At 37.1% G+C, this 21,718-nt stretch overlaps 1 protein-coding gene across 4 annotated transcripts in view; it reads right to left on the bottom strand.

The window, feature by feature from the left end:
* SPINK5 (serine peptidase inhibitor Kazal type 5) overlaps window positions 1–21,718 on the bottom strand; it is a 323,807-nt gene that overhangs the window by 71,916 nt on the left and 230,173 nt on the right. For all 4 annotated transcript variants that reach the window (XM_079915720.1, XM_079915718.1, XM_079915721.1 and 1 more), the window contains one exon: window positions 5,870–5,964. The gene's annotated coding sequence lies outside the window, so the exon portion shown is untranslated. The remainder of the gene's footprint in view (window positions 1–5,869; window positions 5,965–21,718) is intronic.

Genomic DNA, 21,718 nt, shown 5'->3' with positions numbered 1-21,718 from the left:
ATGCATTTATAGATCTGGGTTCAAATCCTGACTCACGAGTTACTAGCTATGTTGTCTTGGGCAAGTCACTTATTTGCTTTCAGCCTCAGTTTCCTAATATGTAAAATAGAGACAGTAAAACTATATTGCACAATTGTTGTAAGAGTTAGAGGTAAATCGTGTGTGCGTGTACTGTTTAGAACAATTCCAAGCATATGTGGTAAGTTTTATAGTTAATGATAGCTGGCCTTGCATTTTTATCTCATTATAATGATGTGATTTACTAGGTAATTTCTAAGACTCCGAGAAAAGTCAACATCTCTTAAACGTGGTCCACAATGACAGATTTAAGTTTACTCGGCATAGAAATAACAATCCCCAAACATTCTGAAGTGAAATCAAAAAGTCAGGATATAGGTTCTCTTTTTCATCCTATCATTGTGTTCTAAACCATGACACCTGAAATAGATCAAAGTATTAACCATCTAAACTTTGTCAAAGTCATTGCTAGGTTTCGGTCATCACTGATGTCTATAAAAATCCTCCTCTGCATAATGACATACCAATACTAATCTTTTAATCTTCCATTTGCTCTGTTAGACCATATGAAATGTGTCCCAACCATACGGTAGAAAAGTTTAATGCCTTACAATAGAATTGGTGACTGTGTACTATGTTCTGATGAACACCAAATCTAGCCCAAATGGACAGTATTTCCAGGAGTGGAAGTAGTGATAGGGTGTAACAAAAGAACCAAAAGATGATTGCATCTCTAAAGTATCCCTGCTATGAGGGAAGGTTGAAGGAGTTGGTTTCTTTCTTACTGAAGAAGAGTTCCTTACTAACACCCAGAACCTTCTGAAATGATGAATAAGAGGATTCAGACTGATAACCTCTTCCAGCAGAATAAGATGGCCAAGAGAAGATTCAGTGAGCACCCCCAATACTGGAAGTACATGTCAGCCGGCTCTTGTCATCAGACCTACTTCTGCATTTCATTTTAGAAATGTAAATCCAGAGGTGATTAATCATACACTCTGTTAATCACTCCTTATTTTTGAAAACCATGGACTTTAAATTCAAATGAATGGGACTGAGGTTTTAGAGAACTGAGTTTTGGGTTAATAGAGTACTTTTATATTAGGTTATCAGAGTACTTTCCTGAAATTCTAAATTCTATTTTTTTGGGGGGGTGGCCAGCTCTTTCAATTATTCATCAAACGTGTAAAACCCTTTTTCTTCTCATTAAAAAGGAATGGAGTTAGGTTGTAAAAAGTATAAGCTTTACAATTCAAAACATGTATCGAGTGGCCCAGAATCTGAATTCACATCAAGGATATTGACACAGAGGGAAGAGATAAGAAAAATATAAAGTAAACAAGATTCTGTAGATCAGTAATATTACTAAAGACAAAGGTTATTTCCAAAATCCAAAGTTAGCAATTCATTGTTCAGATCTTCTCTTTTTCTATGCTGAGATATCCTTGATGATCACAATAATAAATAATTATAGTCCCTTACAATTAAATCACCTTCCGCATCTTTCCAAACAATCTGTCATCCATTGGCTCTCATGACTTGTTTATGCAATGCAGTGATGCAGCAGAGTAGGTGTTATTGTCCTTTCCTCACCTGCCCAAAATGGCGCCATTAATAAACCTCAGAGTAGGAACTAGCTTGGATGGTAATACCAGCCTTGCCACTTTCTCACCTTTTACACCCTATGTGGCCATCGCATAGCATTTCAGACAGTTCAAAGAGAATCCAGACGTTAACAGTGCTTTAAACTAGGTTCAACATTCTACTGCTAACGCAGTCCTTTATGTTTATCCGCTGCTCTCACATTCATACACACACACACAACCGTAAACCCATAATGACAAAAAGAATTACGTTGTGACCATGACTGAAAAAGTATATGTCCTAACAGTTCTTAGAAGATGAATTAATTTCTTTTTTATTTTCTTAATTTTTAATTTCCTTTCCTAAAATTCTCATGTTTTCCCCCATTAATTGAACATGTCTGTATTCTCCTTTTTTAAAAGACACTAACTGGAAAATAGATTTTACCCCCCTTCTTATCTTGAAATGTCCCATTAACAGGTACCTTTACTCCTTCTCTGGGAGTTCCTTTCTGTTTGTCTAGAAAGGCTGAGAAACTATAAAGATAAGCATGTCATTTTATCTAAGAACAGGATGAGATGGGCATTCTTTGATCACTAAGCATACAGACCCTACTATTTATAGACATAATTGTTGCTTATGTTAGATTAGGATTAAGAAAACAGGAATGTTTTAATACCTAATTTTTAACTGTATTAAATTTTATGTATCAGGTTATATTTTGTTCTTAAATACAATATCCAGCTTCTCCCTACAGCTGATGCTACTGGAACTCCTATTCCATGACCCTACACTATCCATCACTTGAAAATTCTGTACATTCTCAAGTCTCCTAGGATTCATTCTGACTGTAGAAAACAAGTTTGTGGAGCTATAGTCCTTTGGGAAAAAAATCACAATGAATTAATTCTGAAGTAGCTAGTATAATGAGTTTTGGCAAAAAAGTAACGCATATTTTACAGTGAAATACTTTTATGTGTGTGTATATACAATAAGAAAACTGTTAGATTTATAAGCAAAATTAGACAAAGGTGGTATATATATCTTTATTAAATTATTTGCAAAGAAATATAAAATTTGCTATCATTTATGGTACACTTACTAAGTGACAGGTACAACAATAAAGAGTATCATTTTTTTCTTTTTTTACAGGTTAAAAAATGGAGGTTTGGTGAGATTCTATAACTTTTCCAAGGTCATACAGCCTGTAAGCAGTGGTCTTTGCAAATGATAACACTCAATGAAAATAAAGGCAGTGAAATCCAGAGTCCAAGCTCTAAAATAACACACACTGTAGTGACCATATTATTTACACCTATAACTAGTTTATCTCAGACACTTCCTGTTATAGACTGAACCGTGTCCCTCCAAAATTCAGATTTTTAAGTCTTAAACCCCAGTATTGCAGAATGTGACTGTGTTCGAGGAGAGGGCCTTTACAAAGGTGATTAAGTTAAAATGAGGCCGTTAGGGTTGAGCCCTAACCCAAACTGACTGGTGCCCTTATAGGAGGAAATTTGGATGTAGAGAGAGACACCAGGGATGCCTGTGCACAGTCACTTACACCAGGCCACATGGTCTGTAAGCAGTCAAGCTGTGGCTCACATCTAGGTTTTAAGACTTAAAAATTTCATTCAAACAAGTAGCAAGTTAAATAGCACCAACCATTGTGTCATACAACAATCCTGATTCACTAGACAGAAAAAAGCAGTAAGAATGAAAAATAAATCAGAGAATCCTCAGGTATGGGACCAAATTACCAAAATGTGATTTAACAAGTTAAAAATATAAGTCCAAAGTTAGATGTTATGGTATTCCAATAGATTCTATAATACTCCCCACATGAATACAACAAATATTTACTGAATGCATACAATTATCTGTTATCATGTGAGAGCCCAGCATTAAGCTTGTGAATAAAATAGATGTGGTCTCTAATCTCTAAGAAATTATACTCTAGTGGAAGAAGCAGAAAATAATCATACAAATCATTGTTCACCTGACTCTGTGAAAATCTTTTAAAAACGATGTCCATAGAGTAAAACTAGCATATAATACAGATATTTGGCCTCTAGAAGGGAATTCCCTGATGATACTCTCAATTCTTAAAAAAATAAGCTGGGGTTAAAAAGGTGTATAGCCTTCAATCATCTGAAAAATTCAGTTAATCCAAATGAATCATTCCTTGTAGAAAATAAACTTATAGTTACTGGGGGGGGAGGTAAAGCAGGAGAAGGGATAAATTGGAAGATTGGGATTGACACATACACACTACTGTATATAAAATAGATAACTCATAAGGACCTACTGTATAGCACAGGGAACTCTACTCAATACTCTGTAATGGTCTATATGGGAAACGAATCTAGAAAAGAATGGGGGCTTCCCTGGTGGCACGGTGGTTGAGAGTCAGCCTGCTGATGCAGGGGACACAGGTTCGTGCCCCAGTCCGGGAAGATCCCACATGCCGTGGAGCGGCTAGGCCCGTGAGCCATGGCCGCTGAGCCTGCGCGTCCAGAGCCTGTGCTCCGCAACAGGAGAGGCCACAACAGTGAGAGGCCCGCATACCACAAAAAAAAAAAAAAAAAAGAAGAAGAGATATATGTGTATGTATAACAGATTCACTTTGCTCTACACCTGAAACTAACAACATTGTAAATCAAGTATACTCCAATAAAAATTTAAAAATATATATTTTAAATGAATCAGAGAATGAAATTGTGTTGTAGTCATTTCTTTTACCTGAATTTTAGTTTCCACTATATTACTAGTTAGTTAACTAACACTACTGGGGATGGGGGCAGGAGTTATTTAAAAGTGAATTTAAAAGTGAATACAGAAATTTAAAAGTGAATATAGAAATTATTTTGCATTTAGTGGGTTTTTTGTTTATTTTGAGTGACACCTCCCACATGATATTAATGCACTTCATCACCACGTCCTTACTATAAAACACCTCTATTTAAGAAGGTATTTTTCCAGAAAGTAATTTTAATATTTCTGAGCAAGAAGCTGTAAGTAGTGGACATTTGTTATCTACATACACAACCTTGGAAAATGCAATAACCAGCTTTAGTCTATTTTTTCTGTCACTTCTAGATAGAAAATACTACTTATGCTTCTGAGAAGTATTGTAAAACTGTATAGGAAATTATTTAAGAATTCTATGCAGTTACTAACATTAATAAAGGCTATTAATATACTTATTATTATTGTAGTTATAGAGCAATTGCATATAAAATTTATTTTTATAATAGGATATTTATATAATAATAGAATGCAATACTAATTTGTACACAATATGTATATATAAAAATATTTATATACTGTCTATATTTTATATATTTGATCCTCACATTAACTCTTTGAGGTAAGCAAATAATATCTTATTTCCATTTCATGGTCAGTAAAACTGAAAATCAGCATGGTTGAATGATTTTCTTCAAGTCTGTTAGCCATAAGTGCAAGAGCTGTGACAGGAATTCAAGTTTCCTGATATATATATATATGTATTTGTTCTGATATATTTTTTTCACACTCTCCCATATTTAACAGAGGTCTAAACACAAATTCAGTGAGATTAGGATAGGAAAGAAGAAAACATGGAAAGAGTACAAAAGAGAGGCATGTATTCAGAAAGAAAATAAAGGAACAGAAGGACACCAAATATACTGAAAGAGAGAAAAAATCAAGTTTGAACCAATCTTGGTGATGAAGGGCAATAATAACATGTAAAATGCTTTACAAATTACAATTTTTAATATTCTCATTTGGGCCTCATGAACAACCTTCTGAGTAGGTTGGACATACATTATTGCTAGCATCCCCATTTTACTAAAATTTAGAGAGATCGTTCCCAAAGATACAAACAGTAAGTGGTGAAAGCTGGACTCAGACTGAAGTCTACTCAATCAAGATTCCATTGTCTTTTCCCTATGCCCTTTGGTTTTTTTTTTTTTTTGAAGATCAAAGTTTATTTACTACCTGCATACAAAAACATATTGCACATCAAACAACCAAAATCAAAAAAATAATAATAATAACGGAAAAATGGGAAAAAAGAAAGAAAAAAGGGGGAGAAAAGAAAAGGAAAAGATACTCTACTGAAGACTAACATGTAGTTTATACAGAATAAACCTTCTGGAACACTGTGAAAGATGCTTGAAGCTTTCATAATTTCATTAGGAAGAAAATGATGAGAAGGCAAATAAGAAAACTAAAATAACTGAGTTATTTTCTGAAAAGAGAAACAAAAAAATATGTTTACCAGGATATACCAGGTTTTGTTTTGTTTCATTTTTAATGATAAGATTTCCACTTCTGGCCAAGATGCAGTAACAAGGAAAGAATATTTCCTCCCACCTGAAACAATAAAAGAAAAAAATTAGTTAAAAAAAAAAAGCTACATGAAACAAGAGTTTTCTGACACTGGACATTAGATAATGCAGGTCATGATCCTTGGGAGTGGGAATAGAACCCAAGTTAGCTCTACATTGCCACAGCTTACTGTCTATAGTTTCCAGTCTGTTGAATAGAGAGAGAAAACACAGGTAGAGCACAGCAGTCTCCCCGAGATGAGGATACAAAGCTAAGAGTTGAGGAGACCAAGGGAGGTAAAATTTACATGGCATGATACCAAGAAGAGAGAACTTCAAAGAGAGATTTGCAGCAAATTGTCCACCTAGAGTCTTCAACTGAGTGATAGTCAGTAACTGTGTGTGAGAAAACTACTCAAGGCTATGGAAAAAAGGGTGCTAAGAAGTAGAGGGAATAATATCCAGAGTAAAACAGGAGAGGAGATGGCTTGTGTTCCCACCAATCAAAGGGAAAAACCTGTCATTTAGTTAGAGATCTGAGAATGGTATTTCCCTAGTAGTGAGAAAAAATTAACCACAAAAAGTTGCTCTGGTTCCACCTAACAAAGCTTAAAAGCAAGGCTAGAAAGGATCAAAGTATTTTCAAGTAACTTTACTGTGTCCCAGCACAAACCTCAAGGACATTTAGAGGAAAGAAAAATATTCATCACTGAACAAAGTAAACATAAAATGACTAGCATACAATCCAAAATTATCAGACAAACCAAGAAACAGGAAATAGAATTTATGTTAAGAAGAAAAATCAGTCAAAAGAATTGACTGGACTCATGATTCTAGCCAAAAGAAAGTAATAGGAACTGGAGTTATATTACTGCCTGCAATAAGTAAACAAACAAATAAAAACAAACATAAAATACATGAAACAATGGTTTTCAAGATACTGGACAACAGTCTCTTGAAATGCAGACAAGTGATCCATGAGAGACAGTAAACAAACAAGCTGCGACTTGTAAGCTGCCCCAGCTTACTGTCTTAAGAAAATTTCCAAGTCACAGAGAATGAAGGAGAAACTCAGGCACAGCCATACAGACTCTGTTAAGGAGACAGCTGAGATTCCAGAGAGATGAAGGCAGCTGGAATTTACCAAAACAGAATACTGGAGATGAGAGAGCTGGAACAGAGTGGGTACCCTAGAAATATGAATAACACTTAAGCATTCAGCACAGTATGGATCACCAAAGGCACATGACATAACTATTCAAGACCAAAGAAAGATCCACCTGAAATAATTAGAGAGAATAGCACCCTATGTTCATACAGGGTCAGGACTAGTACCTGTTCCTATCAACCACACTGGAAAAATCTCAAAATTCATAAGGCATTGGATAGAGTACTCAAAAGGGCTATGTGTCAGTAGTAGGGGATAATTAGTTCTAGCCTGAATATTTCTCTGGTCCTACCTAACAAATGGTAATAGCAAGATCCAAAAGGATACATACACTTTTCCTAACAGAACTGTGTCCCAGGACAAAATTAAGAATTATTTATAGAAATACAAAATCATTCACTACTCAATAATATAAAACTAACAATGTCTGGTATTCAATAAAAAATTACCAAGCATGCTAAGGAAGCAAGAAAATATGAAGAGCAAGAAAATAGTGAGGAGAAAAATCAATCAATTAAAACTAACTCAAAACTGTTACGGATGTTAGAATGCAAGGACATTAAAACAGTTATAAATGTGTTCCATATATTCGAAAATATAAAGTTGAGATATGGAAGACATAAAAACAAAATACAAATTGGACTTTGGAGTATGAAATGAAAAATATACTAAATATGATTAATGATAAATTGGATGTCATAGAAAAAAAGATGAATGAATATGAAGACACATGATATAAATGATACAAAATAAAACACAGAGGAAAAAAACCTAAAGAGCATCAGTGAGCTGTGGGACAACTAATATAAGAAGACTGATATAAGTGTAATTGGAGCCCCCAAAGGTAGGCCTGGGAAGGCAGAAAAAAATATTTGATGTAGTAATGGCCCCAAATTTTCCACACTATAAACCAACAGGTCAAGAATCTCAATGAACTCCAAGAACAAGAAATGTGAAGAACTTATACCAAGGCACATCATTATCAAGTTGCTCAAAAATAGTGAGAAAGAGAAAATCTTCAGAGCAGTTGCAGGGGGTGGGTGAGTGGGGCAGGGAGAGAAGGCTCTGTTATATACAGAATAATAAAGATTAGGAAAGCGGCAGATTTTCTCTTTGGAAATAACACAAGTAAAAACACAGTGAAGCAACATCCTTAAAGTACTGAAAGAAAATTCTGTCAATCTAGAACACTATGCCCAATAAAAACATCTTTTAAAAGTGAAGGTGAAATAAAGACTTTTTTATGTATAAAAGTTAAAAGAATTCATCCCTTACTCCATACATTTACTGGAGAAAATATTAAAGGAAGACTTTCAGGCAAGAGAATAAAACATACCACATGAAAATATGGATCTACACAAAGGAAAGAAAATCATTAGAAAGGATAACGACATGGGTAAATATATGAGAATTTTTCTTATTATTTAAATCTCTTTTAAAAATAACTGCTTTAATAGTAAGAACTAAAGATCTATAGGTAGTAAATTAACAAAGGAGATGTAATGAAATCATAAAATACTTGATTTATCCAAAAGCAGAAAAAAGGAAAAAGGTAACAAGAAAACAGAAAGGACAAATAGAAAACAAAAAGATGGCAGACTCAACTCTGACCATATCAATAATCTGTATTATATTTAAACCTATATATTTTATGTAAAATATATATTAAATGTAAATATATTCTATATAAATGTATTAGACATAAACATGTGTGTTATATGTCAATATGTAAATTAAGAGACAGATTGTCAAATTAGATAAAAAAAAGGAAAATCCAATTATTTGCAGCTTTCAAGAAACACACCTTAATGTAAAGATAGAAATAGGTTAAAAGTAAAAGGACGGGAAAAGATATATGATACTAACATTAATCAAAAGAAAGCTTGATTGGCTATATGAATATCAGACAATCTAGATTTCAGAGCAAAGAATATTACCAGAGATAAGGAGAATCATTTCATGATGACAAAGATATCAGTTCACCAAGAGGACATTTTTACCACTCAAAGTGTTTGTACCTAACAAAGGAGAGGTAGTCAAGAGTTATAGAAATTACATGAGAGAATATTTCTTATTGTTTCATTAGATGAAAACCAAGCATTCATATGTTTATAAATCATAGTATCTGTTTATAACTCACCTTAAGCCAGAATTGTTACTCACTGGCATTTTGAATACTTAGGAAAGTCTTGAAATTCTTTATGATCAAGCAGAAAAAAAAAAGTTTTACTCCATGTAACCCAAGAAAGTAAAGCTAGAACCTGACTGAAGTTAGTAAGAGGCTGTTATGACTCCATTGAAAGGGAAAGCTCTCTAACAATGAAATCTGTCCAGATATGAAGCACATGGCTGCCTTGGAGAGACTGTCTTTTATGCCTCTGGGGATGGCAGAAAAACCATAAGTAACACTTAATAGATCACATGCATGGGCTGCTACTATCTGGGCCTAGGGTAGAATAAGCGGATTTTAAACTATAAAATTTGAATGCTATGTAGAAATTAACTAGATGCAATGAAGATAAAGATGGTATAGGATTAAGAAAATGTTCAACACAGAGATTTGAAATTAAGCATTTTCCTCTTGTATACTTATCTATAAGGATATTAATGCCAATCAAAAATTTAGATCAATATCAATTTGTAGGAGGCATGTTGAATTTCAGTAGTTGAAAGCTTGAAAACCATAGGTGCTGGAAGTAAGGAGAAAAAAATAAAGAATTTTTCTACGCTAAGGAATCTAGCAACCTGGTAAGGAAGACAATACTTGCCTCAGAAATAATTCAATAGAATATAAAATTTTTTTAAATTAATTAATTTATTTTTTGGCTGCGTTGGGTCTTCGTTGCTGTGCGTGGGCTTTCTCTAGTTGCAGCAAGCGGGGGCTACTCTTCATTGCGGTGCACGGGCTTCTCATTGCAGTGGCTTCTCTTGTTGTGGAGCACGGGCTCTAGGCATGCGGGCTTCAGTAGTTGTGGCACATGGGCTCAGTAGTTGTGGCTCCAGGCTCTAGAGTGCAGGCTCAGTGGTTGTGGCACACGGGCTTAGGTGCTGCACAGCATGTGGGATCTTCCCGGAGCAGGGATCAAATCCATGTCCCCTGCACTGGCAGGCGGATTCTTAACCACTGCGCCACTGGGGAAGTCCCAAACAAAATATTAAAGTGTCCTAAAATAAGTCCAAATGAAGTGTCCAGGAAAGATACAGTATTTCTATCTGGAAGATAGTAATGATTTTTTTGAACGATGTGGACTTTGGATTGGGTGGGCCTTGAGGCTTGAGAATATTTGAACATGTGGTGATGGGAATGTAACTGATATTTTAGCACAATGACATACGCAAAGTTCCAGGAGCAAAATAATGTGGGGTCTCCATGAAAGACTATGTAATACCTTTTATTTATTTATTTTTTTGTGTGGTACACGGGCCTCTCACTGTTGTGGCCTCTCCCATTTTGGAGCACAGGCTCCGGACGCACAGGCTCAGCGGCCATGGCTCACGGGCCCAGCTGCTCCGCGGCATGTGGGATCTTCCCGGACTGGGGCACGAACCCGTGTCCCCTGCATCAGCAGACGGACTCTCAACCACTGTGCCACCAGGGAAGCCCTGTAATACCTTTTGACTGCAACAATATATGAGAAAGTAAAGAGTAGAAAGTAATTTTAGAAGAGTGGGAGGTCAGAATGTAGCTAAAATAAACGATGGTGACCATCAAATGCTGGCAAGTATTTGGAGAAACCAGATCTCTCATACGTTGCTGGTAAGAATGTAAAATGGTGCAACCACTCTGGAAAATAAGTTGGCAGCTGCTTGAAAAAACTAAACACGTACGAATTATACTACCCAGCAGTTGCACATCTTGGCATTTACCCCAGGAAAATGAAAACTTATATCCACACAAAAATCTGCACACAATCATTCACGGTAGCTTTATTTGTAATAGCCCCAAATTGGAAACAACTAAAATGTCCCTCAGTAGGTGAATGGTTAAACAAACTTTAGTACACTGCACCACGGAATGCTATTCAACAATAAAAAGGAATGAATTATGTATACATGTAACTACTTGGATGGATCTCAAGGGCATTATGCTAAGTGAAGGAAGGCTATCTCCAAAACGCACATACTGTAATTCAATTTATATAACATTCAAAATTACAGACATGGAAAACAAATTAATATTGGCCGGGGGTTAATGATAGCTGTTGGATGGGGAGTGGGGGGTGTAGATGTGACTATAATGAGGTAGCATGGGGGAGGTCTTCGTGGTGATGGAAAATTGTATATCCTGATTGATGTGTTAATTACACAAAACTACACATTCGATAAAATAATATCGAACCACACACACACACATTTCATCAAAATCAAATTCCTAGTTTTGATTTTGTAGTATAATTATGTAAGACTTAATTATTGGGAGAAATTGGGTAAAGAGTACACAGAACTTCTTTGTACTATCTTTGCAAAATTCCAAACAAAGTTTTTAAAAATGTAGATTACAAAATCCTATGTTCTTTCTATAAAGTTTACCATGTACTTACGATAGGACCCAGAAATCTCACTCTTAAGTATTTACTCAAAAGAAAATTAAAACATATGTTCACACAAAACTTACAAAAGAATATTTATAGCAACTTTGTTCATAATCACTGAGAAACAGACATGACCCAAATGTACATCAATTGATGAATGGATTAAAAAAAAAACTATTGTACATCCTTACAGTGGATTTTTAATCAAGAATAAAAAGAAATGAACCTTCTCCAACATGGGTGAACATCAAGAACATTATTCTAAATGAAAGAAGCCAGATATAAAATTCCATTCGTATGAAATGATAAATATTTATTATGAAATATTTATTAATATTCATAATAAATACATAGTTATTTATTTATTTGGCTGCACCAAGTCTTAATTGCAGCACGCAGGATCTTTAGTTGCAGTTGTGGCATACGGGCTCTAGCTCCCCGACCAGGGATCGAACCCGGGCCCCCTGCATTGGGAGCACAGAGTCTTACCCACTGGACCACCAGGGAAGTCCCCATATGACATTTTTTAAGTGACAAAATTACAAGGGCAGAAATCAGATCAGAGGGTGCGAGGGGCTATGAATCAAAGGAGAGGATACAGGATTGACCACAAAGGTGCACATGAAAATATTTTGAGGTGATGGTAGTTACATAAGTGATTGTCAAAACTTATGTAACTGTACACCCAAAAGTTTAAATTTTGCCTTTATAAATTTCACTTCAATAAACTTAACTTTGGAAAAAAATTGACATTAAATATCATACTATTTTTAAAACATTTATACACTTAAGTATTAAGGAAGATAGAAATGGATTTACAAGAAAATCCTAACATTTATTATCTCTGGTGGAATTACTTATGATTTTTTAATGTTCTCCTTTCATTTTCCTTGTCTGATAAGTTTTTTGTACCAAGTAGGTATTATTTTTAAGAATAAAAATGCTATTTCTATAAATTCGTTAGGTATTTTTAGGGCTAGATAGAACACTGAAAGTCATCCAACTCCCCCCTTTAGTTTACAGATGAAGATATGAGGGCTAAGACAAATAGAATGATTTTTCCTAATTATTTCAATTAAAACCACACATCCTCAGTACCTTCATCCCCTAAGCGATATGATCTAACTGTAAATGTCATGATTTACTTTGATGGGGTGGGGGAGATTTTCATCCTTCCAAACCCCCACTTTGTAATGCTAAAGCAAAGTGTCTCAGGATTTTCCTGGACCATCTCCTGGAGGTGGATCCCAACAGTGTCTGGACAGAGAAGATTACTTCTCCAATCTGCACCACAGGAGACAAGCGGTTTTTGGAAATGTGTGACTTGCTAGCATTTTGATCTCAGACAAATCATGATAAGAGTATCATTCACTTGACAGAACTGTTGAGCAGATTGACATGATTGTGTGAAAAGGCTAAAGCAACTATTATTATTGGTAGCTGTTCAAGTTATACATGCTGAAGTCCTTCTTGAGAGCCAAAGGAGATGTAACTTAGAACTGTGTTGGGCTTTGGAGCAATGCTACCTGGATTTAAAAACTGGCTTTTTTGCTGTGTAACCAGGGACAATTTACCTAAACTCTGTCTCAATTTCTTCACCACTAACCTGAGAAGGGTAACATGATTGCCATGAGGATGACGTGAGGTAATTTATGTAAAGCCTTTAGATAGTACCTGGCGTATGGAGAGTGCACAGTGTTATCTGTTGCTAGAAAGGTCTTCTTGTTAGCCTGCTGGCTACATTGAATCAGAGATCACAATAGGGAAATCCACTTCCGGGTCTTTTAAAGTATTGAATATTTTGTGGGAAGTGCTAAAAACCAGTGCTAATTTTAGGGGTACAACTAATAGCCTCCAGGGTGAAGGAGTCATTTCCTCATTAGTGCCCCTTCCTTTGGACAACATATTGTACTTCAGGTGGTGCAGCTTTTGTAAGGAGTTGGGTCACCCTCAGTGAACGACAACCACACATGGCTGGATGGACTGACAGGTCATCTGAGCCATCAAGAAGTGACACCTGGGCTTCCCTGGTGGCGCAGTCGTTGAGAGTCCGCCTGCTGATGCAGAGGGGACGCAGGTTTGTGCCCCGGTCCAGGAGGATCCCACATGCCGCGGAGCGGCTGGGCCCGTGAGCCATGGCCGCTGAGCCTGTGCGTCCGGAGCCTGTGCTCCGCAACGGGAGAGGCCACAACAGTGAGAGGTCCGCGCAAAAAAAAAAAAAAAGAAGTGACACCTTTTTAAATAGTTCAGAAAATCAAAGAGCTCATTCTAAGCTCTTAAATTTTCAAACATTTTCCCTCCTTAAAAGAGAGGAAATGTCTTATTATCCAGCAGGGGATGAGACTGGAGGGAATGCCTTTTCTTACCATTACCAGTCCCTCTTATGCCTTTAGCTCATTTGCAAGTTCATGAATGAAGTCAAAATAGTGTTTGATGTGGAATTAGGAAGTCTGTGTTTTAATTCCAGTCCTCACTTTTAGCTGAAGTGAGACAGATTGCATTCCTAAACTACTCATGATGTGAGGCACATTGGGAAATGAACAAAGGGAATGAAAAGAAGGTAGGCCAGTTACACTGTACTGATGAAGTGTATCAACCAATATAATAAAGATATCTTCACTGAGGACTTTTAAGATAGTGAAACTACTCTGTATAATACTATAATGGTGGAAACATGTCATTATACATTTACACATTTGTCCAAACCCATAGAATGTACAATATCAAGAGCTAATTATATAAAGATATAATTAAACAGTACTAGTGGACGGACTCATGAGCTATAAGGTGCTGAGCAGAAGCTAGTTGCTGTTCTTGGTGTAGATTGGTATTATGTGCCTCAAGCTGCCTCAACTCCTATTTTATCAGGAATATTCACTTAAAAGGCTAGCTCATTACATCTCAAAATTTCAAACAATTATGTGGGGTTTGGGAAAGAAGAGAGGGAAGAGCTAACACATTTTTTTGCCCCTAGATTAATGACTATATGCAATTTTTAAATTAGTTAGTCCTTAAAAAATACAATTTGTCATCACCTGGGTGTGGCTGCATTATAAGATGCCACTGCTGTGAAGGTGGCTGGCAGGGGCACCAGGCCAAGTCCATTGTGGGTGTGGAGACATCCGGAGTAATAAAGCAGCACTCCACCCTGTTGTCTCGTTGCCTAATTAACTGCTGTGCTCTGAAAACAACTCTTGGGAGTCAGAATAATCTCTCCTCTTAGAGTTGTGATGCAATGGGAAAATGGCAGCCTACTTAGGGCAGAAATGCAGAACATCCTCTGATGTTGGTTTTCTGGGAAGAGAGGCAAGTGGACAGAAATGGGCTCTGAAATTCCCGTGGAAGTTCACTCTTGATTCCTTGCCCACTTGGCTTATGTTTCTGAGCTCAGCAAAAGGTGCTTGCATAACCCAGACAGCCTAGCCCCAGGCCTCTTCTCCAGAGGTGGAAAATGTGAATATCATCTTAGGGCCAAATAAATGCCTTTGCCAGAGCACACTTCTTTCCTTCCATTTCTCGTGGAAGTAAACAGTGAGCGTAGACATGGGCTGAATCCTGTTGCAAAAGGAAGAAAGAAAGACTGAAAACCTTTCAGGTCAGGCCCTGGCAAGAAAACACACTTAGCTCTCTTGAGTGTCCAGTCCTTGAGAGAGTTCAATACCCAAAGAACCAGGTGTGTGTACATTTATGAATAGTCACAAGCTTATCATAGTCTTTGAACAGGAATGGGCTGTGGTGTATTCTAGTATATTCAAATATCTTCTTTTTTTTTTTGCAGTACGCGGGCTTCTCACCGCTGTGGTCTCTCCTGTCGCGGTGCACAGGCTCCGGACACGCAGGCTCAGCGGCCATGGCTCACGGGCCCAGCCGCCCTGCGGCACGCAGGATCCTCCCGGACCAGGGTACGAACCCGCGTCCCCTGCATCGGCAGGCGGACCCCCAACCACTGCGCCCCCAGGGAAGCCCCCAAATATCTTCATTTTATCAGTAAGTCCTGACAAGGGGAAGCCATAGATTCAAGGACAAAAAATTAGAGACTGGCCCAGCTGGAACTCATTTCACTTCTCCTGACTCCTAGCCCCATGTGTTTTTCCCAAACCACAACTTTTTCAATCACTCACTCATGCCTGATTTGGGGATTGACTCTTTTTTTTAATCACCCTGTATTCCAGGGAACAAACTCAGACTCATATATAGTATTTTATATAATGGGGTTTGACCGCTAGTTTACATTTTTATTAGTTTTAATCTATTTTAAATAAAGGCAATTTTGCCCCCCAGGGGGCACTCAGCAATGTCTGGAGACATTTTTGGTTGTCACATTTAGCGATGTTCTACGGCCCCTAGTGGATAGCGGCCAGGGATGCTGTTAAACATTCTGCGATGCACAGGACAACACTCCCCACCCCAACAAGGAATTAGCCAGTCAAAAATGCCAACAGAGCGTTCAGAGACTCTACTCTAGAATTATTATCCAGAATTAGCTTCAAAGCTTCATTAATTATCTTGGTGATTATACAGCTGATTCTGGAACAAGGGATTCTGCTATGCCCCCAGAGGGTATAATGTACTGATAGAAAAGCCAAGTGATACTTATTTTTTAATGTCTTACAGGATTGGAAACTTTCTTATTTCTGATTTTAAAAATCAAATCCTCACCTGAGTGTAGAGTACATGAACAAATGTTGAATCCATCAATAACCCGTTTTTGCCAGAGAAAGGACCACTTTCAAAAAAAGATGTAGAATACTGGACATTTTACTTTGTCCTTCTTTCTGTTTCCTCCATGTCTTCCAATCATTATTTTGTCATTAGCATTTCCAGAACTGAACTTCTCTTAGATCTAACTTCAAGACCCTTTCCATCCAAGGATCTTTTTTCAGTGACTTTTCACCTTTGATGAAACTTCACCAAGCTACCTAGGAGTTCACAGCTGGTCACATACTAAAGGTTTATTTCTATTTCTGATTCTCTTCACTGTTAAAACCATGGTCTACCTTAAATTTGCATTCCAGAGAATGCTTTCCTATCTTCCATTCTTCTTGATTCTTTAGAACTTTCCTAAGTGTCTTCTGTTGTTTCTTTGGAGATTGGAACATTTCTGTCTTTGCAACATGTAATTCAATTTAAAAAAAATAAAATTTGTTAAAATAAGATCTTGAATATAACCATAACATACATAATACATAAAAGTGTTTTGTTTTCAACCAGAGATGGGAGGACTAATATGCCTCACCCAGCCTCCCCTTTTATTACAAGTGCAGAAACCGTAAGTTTTAAAATCTTGGAGAGGGGTACCTGCAAAGAAGTGTGTACTTATCTTATTAATCAAAATGAAAGAAGGAAGAAGTATAAACAGTTTGAAAATAACAACGATGCCAAGTGTGGACTTTTCACCCTATTTTCCCCCTGCATCTCAATTGCTCGGAGGTATCCTAAATCTTGTATCTGTTGAAAATTCCTCATGTTGTGAAGAATTGTATTATCCTCATTGAACGCATTATTCAGATTTGCTGCCCCTTTTCTTCATTTTTAAAGACCACTTCTCAGGCTTCCCTGGTGGCGCAGTGGTTGAGAGTCCGCCTGCCGATGCAGGGGACGCGGGTTCGTGCCCCAGTCTGGGAGTATCCCACATGCCGCAGAGCGGCTGGGCCCGTGAGCCATGGCCGCTGAGCCTGCGCGTCCGGAGCCTGTGCTCCGCAACAGGAGAGGCCACAGCGGTGAGAGGCCCGCGTACCGCAAAAAAAAAAAAAAAAAGACCACTTCTCATTTTCCATTAGCTCTACCAAAACCATTCACTCATTGTGCTTGCTTTGGCAGCACGCATAGTCAAACTCATCGATTCGCTGAGTCATTACTGAGCATCAATTTCAAAGTCAGTGGAAGTTACTGAAGATGAATCAGATAAAAGTCTTGCCTTCAAGGGTCTTGTAATAGAGTAGACAAGGCATATGCCCAATATAGCTTTACTTTGAAATAAAAAGTGATAACTGCCGAAACATAAAGTGGCATGGGAATTTAGAAGGAAAAAAATTACTATCAGCTGAAATATGAAGAAAAGGATTATAGGAGACATGAAATTTGAAAAAAAGCCTTGAGAGATGAATGGTCTGAACACATAGATATATGGGTGAGGCTCAGGAGAACTATATTTGGAGGAAAAGTAATATTGCAGCGCTTAATTCAACTGTGACAAAAGGTGACTGAAAATACTGATAGATACAATTATAAAAGGATATTGGGACCAAAATGTAAAGGGCACAATACCTGGATCTTGGGTCTCATTCTGCTTTATCTCTCGTGGCTCTTTCTACATGATTTTTTTAAACATCAAATATTTTATAGGAAGTCTGTATACTGGATTAATGTTCTATTAAAGAAAATCTTGGTTACCTATTCTGCTTTAAGTATTTGCTGATATGGACAAATTTTGGCATGCCAAATTGAAGAGTAATCTGATATACCTTCATAAGTTAGAGAATATAATAAGTGGAAACTTATCACCTACATATAATCAATAAGGAAATATTATTTAAAAACTTGGCCGAAGGTAACACAAATGACATTTTAGAATGAAATTGAACAGGTAATATTACTGGAAATGAGCCAAGCTTTATGTGTAATATTTTGAAAAAAGTAAAAAGAAAAATCATCAAATTTGTTTAAAAAGGATACTGCAAGCTTGTGGTTTTAAAATATACTTGTATATCTAATGAAAGGGTTGGCAAGAAAATCTATTGTTCCCAGAGATGAAGGCAGGGGTTCGAAGTATTGCAATTACATTGACACAGTTGTCTACAAAATATGGAATTCAAAATTGTAAAATTACTTATTAGAGAAATGCAAATCAAAACTACAATGAGGCATCACCTCACACAGGTAAGAATGGCCATCATCAGAAAATCTACAAACAATAAATGCTGGAGAGGGTGTGGAGAAAAGGGAAGCCTTCTGCACGGTCGGTGGGAATGTAAATTGATACAGCTACTATGGAGAACAGTGTGGAGGTTCCTTACAAAACTAAAAATAGAACTACCATGTGACCGAGCAATCCCACTACTGGGTGTAAACCCTGAGAAAACCATAATTCAAAAAGACACATGTACCACAATGTTAACTGCAGCACTATTTACAATAGCCAGGACATGGAAGCAACCTAAGTGTCCATTGACAGATGAATGGATAAAGATGTGGCACATATATATATAATGGAATATTACTTAGCCATAAAAAGAAATGAAATTGGGTAATTTGTAGAGATGTGGATGGACCTAGAGACTGTCATACAGAGTGAAGTAAGTCAGAAAGAGAAAAACAAATATCGTATGTTAACGCATATGTATGGAATCTAGAAAAATGGTACAGATGAACCAATTTGCAGGACAGGAATAGAAAGGCACATGTAGAGAACAGTTGTGTGGATGGCAGGGGAAGGGGAGGGTGGGATGAATTGGGAGATTAGGTTTGACGTAAATACACTACCATGTGTAAAATAGATAGCTAGTAGGAACCTGCTGTATAGCACAGGGAGCTCAGCTTGGTGCTGTGTGATGGCCTAGTTGGGCGGGATGGTGGTGGGGAGGGAGGTCCAAGAGGGAGGGGGTGTGTGTATGTGTATGGCTGATTCACTTCACTGTGCAGCAGAAGCTAACACAACATTGTAAAGCAATTATACTGCAATTAAAAAAAACTATAAAATTACTTAACACCAAAACATGTCTATAGCAGTTCACACACTTGAGTTTTACCTTTATGACTATGCACTGATTGTAACGTAATATTAAAACCTTAAAAAATAAAACTCTGGCACCTCAGCTTTGTAGGTCCCTTAAGTACATTGTCAGTTTTCCAATCGGATCATTTATTTGAACTACTTTTGGTCTTCCAAAAGCCTTTTGATGGTTCCCCTAGGATCCTTCTTTCTTCTTTTGTATTCAAATTGGGTAGAAACTACATAACTTGAGATTTATCCTCTTAAAAAAATCTTAAGTGTACTGTACAGTATTAACTGTAAGCACAATGTTGTACATCAGATCTCTTCAGATTTTTTTCATCTTGCATGACTAAAACATGCATGACTGAACAATTACTCCCCATTTCCCCCTCCCCCTAACCCCTGGAAACCATCATTCTACTTTCTGTTTCTGAGTTTGACTACTGTAAATACCTCATACAAGTGGAATCATATAGGGACTCCCTGGTGGCACAGTGGATAAGACTCTGCAGTCCCAATGCAGGGGGCCTGGGTCTGATCCCTGGTCAGGGAACTAGATCCCACATGCATGCCACAACTAAGAGTTCGCATGCCACAACTAAGGAGCCTGCGAGCCACAAAAAAAGGAGCCCACCTGCTGCAACTAAGGAGCCCTGCAGCCACAACAAAGGAGCCCATGTGCTGCAACTAAGACCTGGTGCAACCAAATAAATAAAATAAATAAATAAATATTTTAAAAAGTGGAACTGTAGTATTTGTCCGTGTGTGTCTGTCTTGTCTCACTTAGCATAATTTCCTCAAGATTTGTCTATGTTGTAGCATGTGACAGGACTGCTTTCTTTTCTGTGGCTGAATAACATCCCACTGTATGTATATACCACACTTTCTGTCTATCATCCTTCTTTCTTACTGCCACATGATATCCTCACAATTCATTCCCATTACTAGAGGTAGCTTGGGTAAAACCTCTTCTCCTCAGAGCCTAAAGAACTAATACGTTTTCCACCTGTCATCTGATTTAATGTTCCCCATAGACCTATGTGATATTTTATCTCCATTTTAAACTTAGAAAGTGAGGCTAAGAATCTTAACCTAAGTCACAAAACTAGAGAGTGGCACAGACTGGATTCAAACCTAGAAATGTGTGACCACAGAGGCCATGCTATTGTGCTGCCTTCCAGACTTAAAATGCCAACAGTTGGGAATGTAAATTGGTGTAGCCACTATGGAGAACAGTATGGAGGTTCCTTAAAAAACTAAAAATAGAGCTATCATATGACCCAGCAATCCCACTCCTGTGTATATAACCGGAAAAAACTATAATTCGAAAAGATACATGCACTCCAGTGTTCATAGCAGCACTGTTTACAATAGCCAAGACGTGGAAACAACCTAAGTGTCCATCGACAGATGAATGGATAAAGAAGATGTGGTACATATATACAATGGAATATTACTCAGCCATAAAAAAGAATGAAATAATGCCATTTGCGGCAACATGGATGGACCTAGAGATTATCACACTCAGTGAACTAAGTCAGACAGAGAAAGACACATTGATATTACTTATATGTGGAATCTAAGAAAAAGATACAAATCAACTTATTTACAAAACAGAAACAGACTCACAGACATAGAAAACAAACTTACGGTTCCCAAAGGGGAAAGGGGGTGAGAGAGGGACAAATTAGGAGTTTGGGATTAGCAGATACAAAGTACTATGTATAAAATAGATAAACAACAAGGTCCTACTATATAGCACAGGGAACTATTATATTCAATACCCTGTAATAAACAGTAATGGAAAAGAATATGAAAAAGAATATATTTATACATGTATAACTGAATCACTTTGCTGTATACCAGAAATTAATACAATGTTGTTAGTCAGCTATACTTCAATAAAAAAATTTTTTTAATGCCAGCAGGCTGTGATCTCACACTTCTAACTGACAATAATAGTGTAATATTTTTCATAATACTTTCATATCTTTAGCCAATTGGATAATAAGACTGTTTTACTTGTTCCTATGTAGGATATAAATGAAAAAGGTAATGACATTCTCATTTACAGATGAGGAACCCTAAGATTCCACCCAATTTGGAGACTGTATAAAGTAAACTACTGCAGAGCAAAAGACACATGCTTTAGAGCCAACCTGCTCCACGTAACAGGTACATGAACTTCTGCACCTCTTTAGTAGAGAAGGAGAAATAATGACATTGATCTCACAGAATAATGGGAGGATTAAAGTTAAATGAAATCTAGCCCAATAATGGGCAAATAAAAGGTGTTCAATAAATGACTGTTCTCTTCCTCTTCCATTCCAGATCCCACCCACCAATTCTTTTTAAGAACGAAATCACACTGTCCTTAATAGCCACA

The sequence above is a fragment of the Stenella coeruleoalba genome, assembly GCF_951394435.1.
Source record: "Stenella coeruleoalba genome assembly, chromosome: 3".
NCBI lineage: Eukaryota > Metazoa > Chordata > Mammalia > Artiodactyla > Delphinidae > Stenella > Stenella coeruleoalba.
This window is presented reverse-complemented; position numbering and strand designations above follow the sequence as displayed.